Below are 15,349 nucleotides of genomic sequence, written 5' to 3' on the forward strand. Positions count from 1 at the left end.
TGACGTGGTGAACTTTTTTCTGCGAGGCCAGGATTATTAGCGAGCGGCCGATTATATCCTTAACGCCTCATGAAAGGGGAAAGAGTCCATTGCGTTTGCGTTCTTTAAATGGCGGCATTAATACACAACGTTCATTATTCCCTTTAGCCTGAGTTGACCTAGGGGAGATCTGTTGGTACCAACACAGTAATTGCAATTGATGTGCAATTGATTGCGATCAAATCCAGACCATGGGAGATGTGACGCAGCTGCGCGTGTGTGTAACGCACATACATTGCACACAACGCGAATTTCATTGTACAAAAATTTTGTTTGCAATTATACCATGAACCTGGAACTCGCAAAAATGGCACGTCAAGATAAACGATAGGAAAGGTTTTTACTCCCATTGACAACAAGTAAACACACACACGAGTAAACATTACAATATTCAAAGTACCTACAAAAAACGCTTAAATATTTTGTATTTTACCAGGTAAAGCCCACTGTGAGATATTGCACAGTGGGCAAATACTCTTAACGCGTGGTGTCGCTAAATGTGGAAGGGAAAAACGGAGGACCCGGAGAAAAATCCTCGCGACCACGGCGAAAACATCCAAACTCCAAATATACAGCAGCAAGCGTCAGGGTCAGAATCGAACCCACGACCTTCTGCACACCAGGCGAGGTAGTTACCATATGCCAGCGAAAAAAATGCAATCCATCACCCCCCAATAGAAATCCGTGGTTATTTTTTGTTGAATGTGTCTCGAAGATGGATAAATCTGACAGCATACGGGTAGCATCCATGGCTTAAAAATGGGATACAGTTGCAAATGCTGTTACTGCATTAAATTCCATTCTGCAAGTTTGTACTGTTTAATTACATTCCGAAACCTTATCTTTACTTACAATGATAAGACGGTGATGTTTTCAGACGATTTTCCAAAGCTTGCTATTTCTGTGAGTTCATTGTGAGCCACTTTCCTAAAGACGACACGGGGAGAAGAGAGAAGATACATTAACGCGCATCATACAGCAGGACAAAAACACGTTCAAATATTGCATTGCAAAGAATGACATCACACAAAGTTCAATAAAAAAAAAACACCAAAAGTACAGATAAGTGTTTCCCACCGCCCCCCCCCCCCGTTGCTCCAGTTTCCTCCCACATGTACGCGTGTATGTTGAACTTCTTTCGCACCGTACGTAGCCAACCGTGCTGATCAGTGGTAAACACTCATAAATTGGCCGAAACACCTTAATGTATAGAGGACAACAGAGCTTGAGGGTGGGGCAGCGGGGATGTATTGCAGTGTGTATATGCGTGTATGTTGAACTTCTTTCGCACCGTACGTAGCCAACCGTGCTAAACGGAGGCGTCGGCTGACTGCCCAGCTGCTGCCTTTCCACCCTTTGGCAGTGGTTCCTCCTCACACCACCGAATCATTCTCTCGCCTTGAGAATGAACGAACGCTGTGCTGTGTTACACGTTGAGATTATTATTAGTATTACTAGACACGGCCTCCCTGGCTAAAATCAGGAAACAGTGTTCTACTGCTGTGGGTCTATTGCTACAATAAAGCAATCGAGCCCTTATCTGCAAAGACGCTGCTCGTTTACTGAGGTAAAACAAGTGAAAGGCAGAGGTATGACCTGCAAACAGCACTTGAGGCTCCCGCAGTCAAGAGGCCTTTACCTTGCAAGGGACCCTTAGCCTATATTACCACTGTCCAAACAGACTGGAATAGGTGTGGAAACCCACACATCACCCCACCACAAGCAAACTGTCAGCCAGCCGGTTTAAGGGCATTCCCATTTTTACTGGGAGCACATTTATTTATTTTAGTTTCAGCTCTTCGATTGGGTCAACGCACTTCTGGAGCAATGTCGGGTCAGCCATTGGGGTTGTTTGACCATACTTCACCATGCTGGTCAATACAGGTTGGTAAATAGGGTTAGGAGCAGGGCCGGAGCAGAGGTCAGTTGCCAGTGATGTTAGGGGCGCTGCGGTGGCGAAATGTTAACTACCTCGCTTGGTATACAGGAGGTCGTGGGTTCGATACCGACCCTGACGCCTGAATATTTTGAGTTTGCATGTTCTCCCCGTGGTCACGTGGATTTTCGTCCCGGGTCCCCCGGTTTAGAATCAACACGCGTTCAGATTATTTGGCTGCTATAAATTTCCATGTGGTAAGGCACTTCGTTTGGCTATCATTTGCGATATCCAGGTTGCTTCTGAAAAAATAGCTATATAGCCCAGTGGGCCTTACCTGGTTAAAAATACAAAGTTTAGTTTTTAGTTTTAGCCCTGGCTGGAAATCAAACTCAGGTCACTGGGTTCGTAGGGCAGCGTTGTGAATCAGTACGCCACCGCTCCCCCACTTATTAAATAGATGGGATTCCCACTTTGGCTGGGAATTGAATTTGGTACCTCCCGGGTCACAGGCATCAACCACGTGAGCCTCTACATCACCGCAGAGAACATAACAATAAAGGGGGATGGATGATGATTATAAAAACTCAACACATTCATCAATAACATTTCCTTAAAAGGAAAAAAATATATATGTATGACAGGCAACGTTCGGGGCAATGACCGTTCTTCAAAGCACATAAATCCATTGCCTAAAGAAGGGTCATTGCCTGAAACGTTGCCTATTGTGTATATTTTTGTGTTTTGTTGTTACGTGTGCTTGTGCACCCATTGCCAACGCAGCGGCGGCATCAGCATCGGCATCACCCAACAAAACGGACTCAAATCACGCAGTCTCGCCGTGAAGCGCGAAACTTTAAGCGTATAAACGTGCATTAAAAAAAAATAGTTTCACGATACGAATCCTTCGCGCGGTTATTAAAGTCAAGTCAAAGTGTCACTGTCAGCAGCAACGAGCTAACAGTGGAAACTCCACGTTCCCATGACAGGGACCAGTCGCTGCACACAGATGTTGATGTCCCATACAGTGGCCTTCGCTTTGTGATCCGTGCAGGGATAATTGGCACGAGTAGGCCATCGACGGACGACTTGAATTTGTGACATTTGCAATTTGTCAGTCAATTGCCAGTCAAGTGGTAATGCCTCAGTGCAAACCAGCCGGACCTGTGCAAGTTGTTTGTTTGAAGTTTGTATGTTAACCCGGCGAATAATATTGTACTCTATGATTATTGACAAATGGGAATGGATAATTACGTACAGCATGCACATGGCAGACACGGAGTGGAATAGAGTTGACTCATGATGCGGTTGAATTCAGTTCGCTTGTCCGCAACAAAGACTAGATGTGTTTGACACGTGGGTTGTTACGGAAGAACGGAAAGACAACGCTGGTGCGATAAGTCTAGAGCTGAAAAATGTGCCGATAGGGAAGCAAAGAATCCATGATAATTCGAGGTGTGAAGGCAGGGGGTGTATGTGGGACATATCTAAGAGGGTCACAAGCTGTAGATAGGTAGAAACTTAATTCTGAAGAAATGAGAATTGCACGGAGAGAGGGGGAAGAGGAAGGAAAGGGATCAGGCGTAGAGACGAGGCGAGCGGTCGCACCGGAGTTCCTGTTTGAGAGACGCTGAAGATTGAGGAAGACGGAGAGGCTCCGTCGTTAGACATCACACCGCAGGTTTTATAGAGAGATAGAAAATAAAGGATCGTTGTCATGGGAGGAGTTTGGTGTGGTGGGGGGAGCGGGGCACGGGGGGCAATGCCACCCCCTCCCCCCCCCCCAACTGGACAATTTTTTTTTTCAATAGTTCACAATGAAGATTAGAAATTAATAATTGTACTATATGCAACAACGATTCCTAATGTGAGGGACAAAGTGAACCCCCTCTGCCCCCCCCCGACCCCCCCCCCCAAACTCCGCCTATGACCGTCGCTTTTGTTTTACGTTTCTTTGTTAACCCTGGAAAGGCTCACCGAGTCTCAAGTCTCTTTGTTCAGGAGGGTCCTGCCAAGTTTTCGTGGTAAGGGGGCGATGCTGCTGCTGCTGCTGCTGCGCGTAATCCCAATTGAGTAATGTCCAAGTAATCTCCCAACATTGAGATGTTTTGACAATAACATTCTGTGAGGGGGGGGGGGGGGTTGTTTATTTTGTGTTTACAAAAGTAGAAAACTTTTTTCTCAGTCGTCGCGGGCAGAGCAACGTCACCACGGTAACGTTGGTGGCAGCTGCATTGATAACTCAGCAGAGGCACTTGTAGGTCAGGGACCAAAGCCACAATTAGAGACACCCATGTTGACAAGTTTAAAATATAATAATAAAAATAATAATAAAAAATAATAATGTTGACTTGGGCAGGACATCTCTGGACAGGGTCGGCGCCAATTATTTTGCTTGATGCTGGCATTTTTTCCAGCGTCAAAGTATGAAAAATAAGAATAGGTTTTACCCTTTCTGGCAATACATCGGGTGTTAAGAAAGGGTAGATAACCTATTGTTATTTTTCATATTTAATTTTCGTTCCGATTCACTTCACTGTTTGTAATTTTATTAGATTTTTTGTTTTGTTTTTGCCATTTTTGTGACCGCGTATGAAATCTCTACTGTCCTTGGTTGCTCGACTTCTCACTTGGGGGTCGAGCAAAATAAAATGTTTTACTTGAAACTCGAATTCGGGCCGAGTAATTGCGAAGGAATGGAAAACTGACGGAGAAACCAACGCACCCAAGATTGACATCCAGCATGGAGATGGAGCGAGGAGACCGGCATCGTGCTTGAGCAGGATGTACAATATGGATTGTGGGATCGTAAAGCCTTGAGGGATGGCAACGCCATGGGCAGATGATCGCTGACAATGGCGATCATCGTTTATTACGTATATTGCACCATGTGCCTCCCACACAGTATATATGGAGGCACCAAAGCACCCGGTGTTTGAGATAATTATTCGGTAAGTGATGGTGTAATAATAGCAATTACCTTTATATTAAAAAGCGCCTCTCATATCAAAATATATCCAAGTGTTGTATGTTAAAAAGAAAAGAAAAAAACTAGACTCACTAGTACAGATAAAATCTGAGAGAAATGCAGTCAAAAACAAGAATAATAGTAGCAGTAAAGACGACTATACTCGCAATATAGAAAGAATTCCGACAAGCCATGATAAAAGCCAATAGCAATCATCATTACGGTAAAGGTAACGTCCAATCATGACAAATACGGTGGTCAAAAGTTAAACAACACAGATAATATATACCACGAATGAGAATTAATCAACTAATTTCAAACCCTAAACAGAGCTTGAGGCTACTCCCTTTTGATGACGAAGTCAAATGGATAAGAACTTATTAAATTTTGAACGCTAAAAAGTAAAATCTCATGCATGGCTTGGCAAGGTGGCATGCCTGCGATATGGGAAAGCCTCGAATAGCTTCAAGGTCTCTGCCCTCTGACCTTCTCCAACAAAAATAGTATCAGTTCCTGGAGGTAGCGCCGGTGTGCGTACACAAGCAGTGCTTATATCGATATCCGGGACACGCAGTCAGTCGCGTGCATTACTGCGGATATTCACAGTGATCCTATTCATCGGCAGTGCGAGTTCGGGCTTATTGAATCAAGACGCGAGTCTGTGCGCGGCCTCCCACACGAGCAAGGCTGTAATGTGGCTTGGGTTGTAACATGGCAGGAATGCAATATAGATGAGGGTCGTATTATTGTATCACGTGACAAACAGGGACAAGGGCATGTCTGGGTTGGTGGCCAGCACAAAAGCGTAGCTTGTGGAGTGTTCTTTTCTTCACCCTCTCCCCCTCTCGTTCCTCCTGCGAGGGTGGTGCATGAGCAGCACACGTTAACTCGAGGCGGACAAGTTACTCGATGTGGAAAAAAAAGAATCCGTGATGAAAACCTCATCCTTCGACCGGGACAACAGGCAATGCCTCAGGTCAATGGCATTGGACACTTGACTGTTGAAGGCTGCAATTAAGCCTTGACGATTGAAGTGGATGTCAAGCTTTGCGAATCTATCCCGAGATTTAACCCTGAATAGATTTGTGTAAAATCAGTGGGAAGGACAAGGCGGCTCAGAGGGTTAGACCGTGCACTGAGCCAGCGCTCACAAAATCCTGGGACGGAATCTGGGATTCAGCCGCCCGGTGATTAAACCAAGTTCTCAAGTGTAGAGAATTTAAGGTCTCGGCCCAGTCGATCCATCACTGGTCAAAAAAAAAAACTCATTATATTAAATGTGATTTTTTTTTTTCACTTAACGCAGCTTATGTTAGCTCTGAAAATTTATACGTTTGGTTTTAATTACATGCGATGAACATTTTTCCGTAAACCAGCACGCGAACTCCGGTCATCCTTGGAGCGGCTATTGGCTAGCCACCGGACAAAGACGGTCACCGCCATCGCTCACTTTCAGATGCGCTTCTGTGGCCGTCTGGAACGCTCCTCCTTCTGATATTAGGAAGTCACTGGAGCTGTGCACTTTTAAATCATCGATATTGAAAACTCATTTATTTGGAACTATCCGTTTGTGTTTAATTTCTTGTCCTTCCCCCGCACCTCCGATTAGCGCGGTTGGCTACGTACGGTGCGAAAGAAGTTCAACATAGGCACATAGAGAGTGGATAAAGAGGCCGACTGAAATGACTTCCTAAGCCATCTTTTGGGGAGGCTGCTTTCTGGCACAGCAAGAGCGCCGACTTGGAAATTTATTAATCTCCTGTCACAACTCTGACCCGCACAAGCGAAATATACTAGAGTGAATTTAAGAAAGAAGAAAAAAAGCGATACAAAGACGGGAGTTATAAGCAGCGTGAATAAACACATCGCTAAACTACTATAACCATAGGCTGAAAAGTCAATTCATTAAACCCATTCAGCTGCTCGCACGCCATTTTCAAGCAGACTAGGCAGACACCCAATAATTAATATGCCCCATTAGGTACACAATACGAAAATGCATTCACCACCGGAGGTAAACATCGGCACTGGCAATGACACAGAGCCTCCGTTGTTCCCCCCCCCCCCACCGTTTCGAAGGTAAAAACCCGACCATTGTTTTGCTCGTTGCTGGCAGGCAGGTCTCCAACGACGCTTTACAGCTATGGGGCAGCCTGCAAACTTCTTTTCAAACAACTGGTCAATATAACACTCGCCCCGCTGACCGGCCGGGGGCTGGCACATTCATTTCAGAATTTCAGAGCAGTGTAGAGAAAAGAAAAACCTTCATGCAGGCGTGGGAGGCAAGGGTGCATTGATATTATTTTAGACTTGTGACATTTGTTTTGATATATTTTTATGAAAAAAAATATTTTAAAAATAGAATAGCGCACATTCGTGCCAATATATAAGGCCATACAGATGCAACATTCCTGCAACCAAACACTGATTTACAGTCCTCGGTTCCCAAATACATATTTGCGTTGAAATGTTGCACGCCTTGATTTAAAAAGAAGAAGAAAAAATAATAATCGGCTGTTCCTACAGCAACGTTGAACCTACTCACAAAGGTGTCGTTAATTTTGGGTGTGTTTGGGGCAATCAACATTCATCACGAGCCGTGTGACGTTATTTGGCACTAGCTTCATGTTTAATTAACGTGGGGAAAACATCAGTATTGACGATGGTTCCAACACTTGAGCATAATGTCCGAATGTAAACGATTTGCCAATGTATTCTGGAAAAAAAACCCGCAAAATTAATCATAATTAAAGCGCTAACAATTATGTAACTTAAAATAAAGCCACGCATTGTACGGATTCATGAATACAAAATAAGGTAACAGAATTTTGACTTTTTTTTTGTTACGTTAACAATATTTCACATTCACGATTGCTCTCCGTGCCATTTTCCTACAGCAACCATTCGTGAGAAGGCCAATGCGCGAGGGTGTGTGCGCGCAGAGAGAAAGCACCACGCTTTGTAACGTTTCCCCCCACGCTGTACGTGCGTGCGAACCGCACACGATGGCCGAGTTGTCGGCGGACACGGAGCAAATACTTACACTTCCTTCAGGTTTAGCAGGCGGCTCATCATAGCGCTGGCATCAATGTCCTCCAGTTGATTGTTGCTCAAATCTCTGTGAAGAGAATTAATCATGCATGAGCGAGCAAGAAGAGCGAGGTATCCGTGACACTGCTCGACAAATCCACGCACTGCGAAGACAAAGATCTTCTGTGTAGCCCTTCCATACCGGGGGGCTGCCTGTGGCAAGTGTCGTTCAGAATCTTGATCAGAATCTGTATTTGTCTGTGGAGAAATCCGATAAGCTATGGAGCTCTTTTTTTTATCACAGACGTTTTTAGTGAGCAGCGTTTCATGACTATTTATCATTTTGCTTGTTTACGCAAGGAAGCCTCATCGAGTCTCAGGACTGTCTTTTTCAGGAGGGTCCTGCCAAGCATTTGCATTTGGGGGGCTATGGTTGCTCCTTGTGATACCAATTACTGGAGAGTAATTTGCGGGTAAATTTTCATAATTGGGATGTCTTGGCCAATGCCAGTAACATTGCACGAGTATTATGTTTTACCTATGGGATGAAAGCAGAGAACCCGGAGGATACCCATGCAGAACATGGGGGAGAGAATACAAACTGCACACGCAGAAAGGGGCCTGAGTCAGGAGTCGAACCCAGGCCCTTCTTGCTGTGAGTCATGGGTGTTACGGCTGCAACGCCCTGCCGCCAATTTTAGGTCACAGCTGCACACGGAGGTCCATTCAGGCCAGGCTGCCTTTGTGTAAATCCTCAGTGCTGGTGGTCGAAAACCTTACCAGGTGATCATATTTGGGCCGAGTCAACCTAAGAGCGGTGTAATGTCCAGATTTTAATAATGATAATAGTGACGGACAAGGGTGTGCTTGGCCAGGAAGGAATCTTAACTTGCGCTGCTGGAATTGCTGAAATGTGCACGGACCACTCGCTAAGCCACCGTTGCACAGACACACACACGATGTGCACTTGCATACACACGCTGCGCTCGTTGTGTGGAGTAAGAGCAGCAGTACGCAACACGCACGCTGAGAAACAACTCACTGCCGATGCGGAGTAGATAACCTTGCAGAGGCGACATTTGACAAATGGAATGAACGTGGCTATATTTAAATAATAATGCATTGTTAATGGCGACTCGGGGATTGGGTTTCCCTTCTTTCAGAACTCTGCGGGGATGTCTAGGTCAGTCTTTTAGTAGATAACTTGAATGTGCTACGCGGACGGACTGTGATTTCCCCAAGGGGACGTTCTAATTAGTTGAACGACAGCCAGGAGTGCGTGTTTGCCGTTAACGCCGGAGCGCAGCTGAGGATAACGGCAAAGATCGTCGAAAAATGAAAAATGAAAAAACGCGGCCCCACCACAACAAAAAAAATCCCCACGCTTGGTCCACGTGATAGTAGCCATGTGTGGCAGTTGTATGAGGAACAGATTGTACCTTTCAAGTCACAAAGTGCTTGTACCTTTCCTGGGAAAAATGCACTCAAAAGTCCATTCGCACAGGAACTCGATCTAATCTATCAGGCGGCTAACGGCTCTTTAATTATTCGCAGGCCTTCGGGCACATTGTCGGCCGCGGCACGGCGGAGTTAAACTCCACGGAGACGTTTCGTTCGCGTGGGAGGCGGGCGAGTTTCCTTTAAAGAAGTCAACTTTGGAAATGCACGGCGCAACATCCCTGCGACCAAGACTCCTTTAATTTTGCCTTTTTGTTTTATTTGGAAGGTACAACAAAAAAAAGACTAGACGTTGATTTTTAGGGGAACAATAACAAACCGGAAAAATGACATAACACAATTACATAATCCTGGATATGCCAGTTTTATTACAATGTTTTTACTACCGGGCAGGTACACGGCCTAGTGGTAGCGCTCCGTTCGCCGCGAGTTGCAGATGGGCTTCTGCGGCCGTCTGGAACGCTCTTCCGTCCGATATTAGGAAGCCACTGGAGCTATGCACTTTCAAATCATCGTCTAGATTGACAAACTCGTTTATTTAGAAGTGCTTTTGTGTGTTCAATTCGCATGGTTGGCAATGTACATGCATACATTACATGGCTGCATCATAATTAGAAGGCTGTGGAACAAAAAAAATATTTATTTTGTTCCTGGGTAGTAAGTGTTATTTCCTAATTGCTTATGCCTCAAAAATACAGAAAATGGCTATTATTCCCCACAAACTTTGCTTTTGTGACCAGGACAGTGATATTTTGAAATGTACCTATTTTCAATGGGAAAACGTGGTGTGCATTTGTGTCATTCCTTCACGTAAAGTCCTGGTCACAAAAGCAAAGTTTGTGGGGAATAATAGCCATTTTCTGCACTTTTGAGGCATAAGCAATTAGGAAATAACATTTACTACCCAGGAACAAAAATCGGGTTTAGATCTTAAGTTTTCGTGACTGCAATGTTCCATACTCTTTGGTTCTTTCGGTAAAGTCACGTAGGTATAAAATAAAATAAAAGAAAAAAAATCTAAACAAAAATATATATATTTTTAATAATAAAAAAATATTTTCTTTTATTTAATACCTACGTGACATTACCGAAAGAACCAAAGAATAGAAAAATCATGTTACACAGTGATGATACTCCAGATCCCCTGATGCCATTCGCAAGAATTAGGCCACTGTGTGGCGGCATCTGGGAGCCAACTTGTCAAATGAAACCACAAATCACTCAGTTGGGACGATGTCCAGCAATCATCGGCAAGACGCTCTCGCAAATGTGACTATCCTGCTCTCTTGAGTTCGCAGCCGGTTAAACAAAATAAACGCCGTGTGTGTTCTTTAATAAAAAAAAAATGGTTTATTCCACATCCTCTCCTTACATTGCAACATCCTGACGTTCTGGATTGCATTACCAGGGGCTTGGATGATATCTGGCAAACCGGACTCATCAGAGGCAGGCGGGGTGGGGGGGGTATATGTGTTGTTCTATTGTACTGTTTTTACTTGTCAACATTTCCAGTTTTTCGCATCCTCCGAGCACCGCCGTAGCAATCGACGCGGGACCCGCGTTGAAACGAGCGCGGACGTGTGACGGCGCGGCGACCGGTGGGTTCGGGTCAAGGAAAGCCGGGTCGCGATTGACGCGTGCCGTTCGGGACATCGGACCCCCCCGGCTTCACACCAGCATGGAAACAAACGGCGTGGCAGCGGCATAAATCCGATTGAACAAACGGAGATGGCGTACGCTCCCCGACCAAATTATTCACAGCCCGAGAATTTGCAGCCGTTTTTTTTCTTTTTTACAAAAGCGTTCGCAGATCCATCGTGAATCGTGCAGCAAGCCTCTTTCTTCAGGGCCCTGCTGTTTCATCGGAGCGCAAGCCAGAAGACTCCGCAGAGGTCTGCTCTGAGACGACCCATCGAATAGCCAAGTCAGGTGCTCCGAACAAACGTTCCGTTGGCTCGATCATGGTGTACAAAAATTATATTGTCTCTAGATGTGAAGAGAAACGGAGAAAAAAAATCCCACCTGTGAGCTTAGGTGCTCAATCAGTTTCCAAAGTCAAGGGCAATGAATCATTTGGCAAAAATACCCACGAAAAGATGATCGTCGGCAAAACATCGACGTGGCTGTGTTGGCTGCCGCTGTGATTGCTCATCAGCATCCCAGACTTGATGGCGCTATGCGATTAAGTTCCACGAACGCAATTCTCGAACCGCTCTGCACGTGAGAGAGCATGCGCTGGACAAGCTCCACGGATCGGGACAATCGTCAAACTTAAAAAATCCCGTGGACGAATAGCCGGCCGAGGCCACGGGGGCTTTTAAATCGATCCTCCCCGTTCGCAACTCAAACCTAGATCACGGCGGTAAAGCAACCTCCGATTAGCATGGTTGGCTACGTACGATGCGTGAAAGAAGTTCAACGCGCACACGCACACGCATACAGAGGCGACACCCGCCAACGGAAGCGGGCCGATTGGCTCAAAACGTTCGCTCCAGAGGGCCCCGTTACCCCGCCGCTTACAAGGATGAGCGAAGCCGTCACCCGTCGGGGGGCCCTCCTTTATCGCCGTGACCGTCTCGTATCGTTTTCAATCGTGGATCGATCCCGCCGTTCCTGTCGAACGTTACGGAGCGACGGGCGCTTCGCGGCCCGCCCGCGGAATCGATCGTTTCCTTTTTTCTCTCTCTCTCTTTCTCCGCTAGCGTTAGCGTTAGCGCCCGGCGCAGTTGAAAGTGGAGTGCGATGAACGCGCTGATAAATCACGTGCGGCATCCCGCCGCTACCAGCCGGCCACGGGAGAGGAAGCAACCAAGGACTTTCTAATATTATCTCTCCAAGCGGAATGGCGTAACAGCTCCCCGCCCACCGTCACCCCCACCGCCCCTCGTCCCGAGGGATTTAAACAATGCCGACGCACCTCGAGAACGAAAGTCAACGTCACGACGAAAACGTCTGCAAGCGAGCTACGGCCGATGAAGCATATTCACGTGTGACGTATTTATTTGATGTTTACCCGCCTTATATTATCAAACGATAAAAATTTGATTATATGGTATCCCAGTGATTTGGATTTCTTTTTAATTTACATTGCAATGAGATTAAAGTGCAGCCCTGCAATGTTTTGCTGCCACTGTTGGAAGGACCTCCACCAGATGGAGCTCTAGAAAGCCTCGCTAGAGGGTACTTGGCCTATTCTTCCACACTGGTCAGACGTCTTGGAAGAGGTGGGAGGACTCCACACTTTGCTCTACCACGTGTGACCTGATGAGTGAACAGAGGCGGGAAGATTGAATAAACATGTCCCACCGTTTCAACTGAATTGCAAATGCGGTGCAGTAACCGTTGCACCATGGATGAATAAAAAAAATTACAGTGTAATTATGCAGCACACTTGTGAAAATCAATCCTATCTGTCCTCTATCTTTAGATAAACTGCTCACTGCCAAAGGAGTGAGTAACATCATTTTGTCAGGATCGTCAACGGATGAGTACAACACAACACTACTCGTTTGGGGCACAGGGTCACCGATTTCTCTTAAAAGTTTCCCAAGTAAAATGTGCGATTCAACAAAAGTTAACTTGCGTCAACTCGTTAAACACGAACGCAAAGTGTTACGCTCAAATTGACTCAATATGCAGGTGCGTATAAAAGTGTCGTTTCAGTGAAGAAACAAGAACATCCCTCAACTGAATACCTTTTTTGACACCTGCCACTTTTTTTCCTCAAAAGCCAAATCGGGCAATTGCAGACTGCAGATAAACAGCTGCCATCCTTCAACTGTCAAGGAAACAAATGGTTCCACATTGGTATCTCCATTCCTGTTCTAAAGGTGTCAAAACAGCTCTTAGCCTAGGCGGATTTCAGGGATAGCTGGACACGCCGCTGGTTAAAAGTGCCTAAATAATTTTCATGAAAAGCCCACGAAAGGTCATCATACGCGGAATACTTCGGAATAACGAACGGCAGTCGTCAATCGGCTGAGTGCCCTCAAGAGATACAGAGGAATTGGTTTCAATTAGGTTGGGAAAGAAAATAAAATATAAAGCATCACTTCATGCCACTTGTGATCATTGCAACCAGCTGGCTAGTATACAAATATGAACTTTGCACAGCGCTTACCGCAGGCCTCACGCCAACAAGGAGGATGTGATGCTCTTGCTATGCAGTCTGGTGATAGGCTTTATTAGTGCGTTATGTTGAACTTCTTTCACACCATACGTTAGCCGACCATGCTCGTCGGAGGTGCGGGTGAAGGACAACAAACTAAACGCAAAAAAAAGCTGCTCTAAAGAAACGAGTTTCCAATCTAGATCACCCGCTGTGGCTTCTTAATGTCGGAAGAGCGCTCCAGACGGCCGCAGAAGCACACCTCAAAGGTGGGGACGCGGTGACCGTCGCTGTTCGATGGTCGAGCCAAAAGCCGCCACTGCGAGGATAACCGGAGTTCGCGTGATGGTGGTTTATGTTCGCTTGACGCGTCAGAATCTCTTTCCCCGAGTAAAGCCCCATTGAGCTACGCGACTGTCTTCCCCGAGGGTGACTCGGGCTGGCAGACAAACAGGCTGTCCAATATCCGACTAAACACCTCGGGTCAGGCACAACCCGACACTGACTCCTGTTATTCATGCCTCCTATCTTTAGACAAACCGGTCACCGCCAAAGGAACGAGTAATTTCTATAATTTTATCGAGATCGTCAATGGATAAGTACAACACAGCACTGCTCATTTGGGCAAAAGGGGTCACCGATTATTTTTAAAAAGTTTCTCAACAAATGTACAACAACAACAATAATAAAAAAAAGTGTTGCGCCTCGAATACGGAAGGCGCGTTACGAATATCGTTTCGGCAAAGAAAACGGGGACATCATCCGAGCGGACGCCTTGGGGTCAAGGCCACGATGACGTGATTTCACCCCGAGGACAGCCTCGAAGCTCTCTCCTCACCGAGCGCACAGCTGCGTAACAGGGCCCACACGCAGCATATCGCGTGTCGTTCGTTAGACCGAGTCATCCAGCCCTCCTCCTCTGCAGGCAAGCCACCGAAATGCTCGTAGAGCAAGCGCACCAAAAAAAAAAACTGTCCTTCACTGGAATGCAATTAGCGTTGAAGTTTATTTTCCCCTTTGCTTCTTTCATTTCGGTTTAAAAGTCGCCAGATTAAACGAGCCAGCTACATGCTGGCGAGCGTTCAAGCGGAGCATCTGTTATTTTTTTTTGCGCTTGCATTTTACACGCGGAGTATTTAGACTCAGAATGTGGCGCGATCAAGCGCAGGTTGCGTTGTTGTCAAGGCAGGCGTATACGGTTCTTTATTGGATGTTGCGTGCTATGAAACACACCGTTAACAGCCCCCCCTTACCCGCTGGAAATTGGCAATGTTATCCAACCTACTAACATTTTCATTACAATTAACATGGTCTTGTCAAAGTTTTATTAGGCAATTAAATAAATACCTGCGAGGAAGAGCTTGTCTCTTTATACCCACTCTTAAAAAACAAACATACAACTCAACTTATCCATTGATCCCATTATCCATGGCTCCTATTATCCATGACTCCTATTATCCAAGACTCCTATTTCCATGACTGAGTCCTATTAATCATAACTCAGTAACAATCTGTGGATATTTCACGGATCCTATTCCTCAGATGAGTGGAGTCTTCCTATATAAAGTCAACGTAATAAATTCCACTAAGCACTATTCCGTCAATGTGTATTCTAAGTGGAATGTTGCGTATGCCTTGAACGTAAAACATTGCATCGTGTGATCATATAGTTAACCATGCTGGTTAGTAGAATATGGTGAGGTGGGGATAAGTTGTCACTCGCCACTGATATGAGCAGTGGCTAGGAACCAAACTCAGGGTTCAAAGTGCAGCGACCTAACCACCGCACCACTGCTCCACCGCCTTAAAAATACTTCATTAAAATTCGACATAATCTTTTTATTTGCGAAGACAGCGCAGCCCAAGTTGT

General features: G+C 45.7%; 1 long non-coding RNA gene across 1 annotated transcript in view; it reads right to left on the bottom strand.

Annotated features, from left to right (window-relative positions):
- Positions 1-783: 783 nt before the first annotated feature.
- LOC133355603 (uncharacterized) overlaps positions 784-15,349 on the bottom strand; it is a 36,725-nt gene continuing 22,159 nt past the window's right edge. The window contains exons 2-3 of the long non-coding RNA XR_009756705.1: positions 7,927-8,001; positions 784-966 (exon numbers count right to left, since the gene is read on the bottom strand). This is a non-coding gene — a long non-coding RNA (uncharacterized LOC133355603). The remainder of the gene's footprint in view (positions 967-7,926; positions 8,002-15,349) is intronic.

Source organism: Lethenteron reissneri, chromosome 51, assembly GCF_015708825.2.
Source record: "Lethenteron reissneri isolate LAM-NWPU_2019-01 chromosome 51, ASM1570882v1, whole genome shotgun sequence".
In the NCBI taxonomy this organism is placed as follows: domain Eukaryota; kingdom Metazoa; phylum Chordata; class Hyperoartia; order Petromyzontiformes; family Petromyzontidae; genus Lethenteron; species Lethenteron reissneri.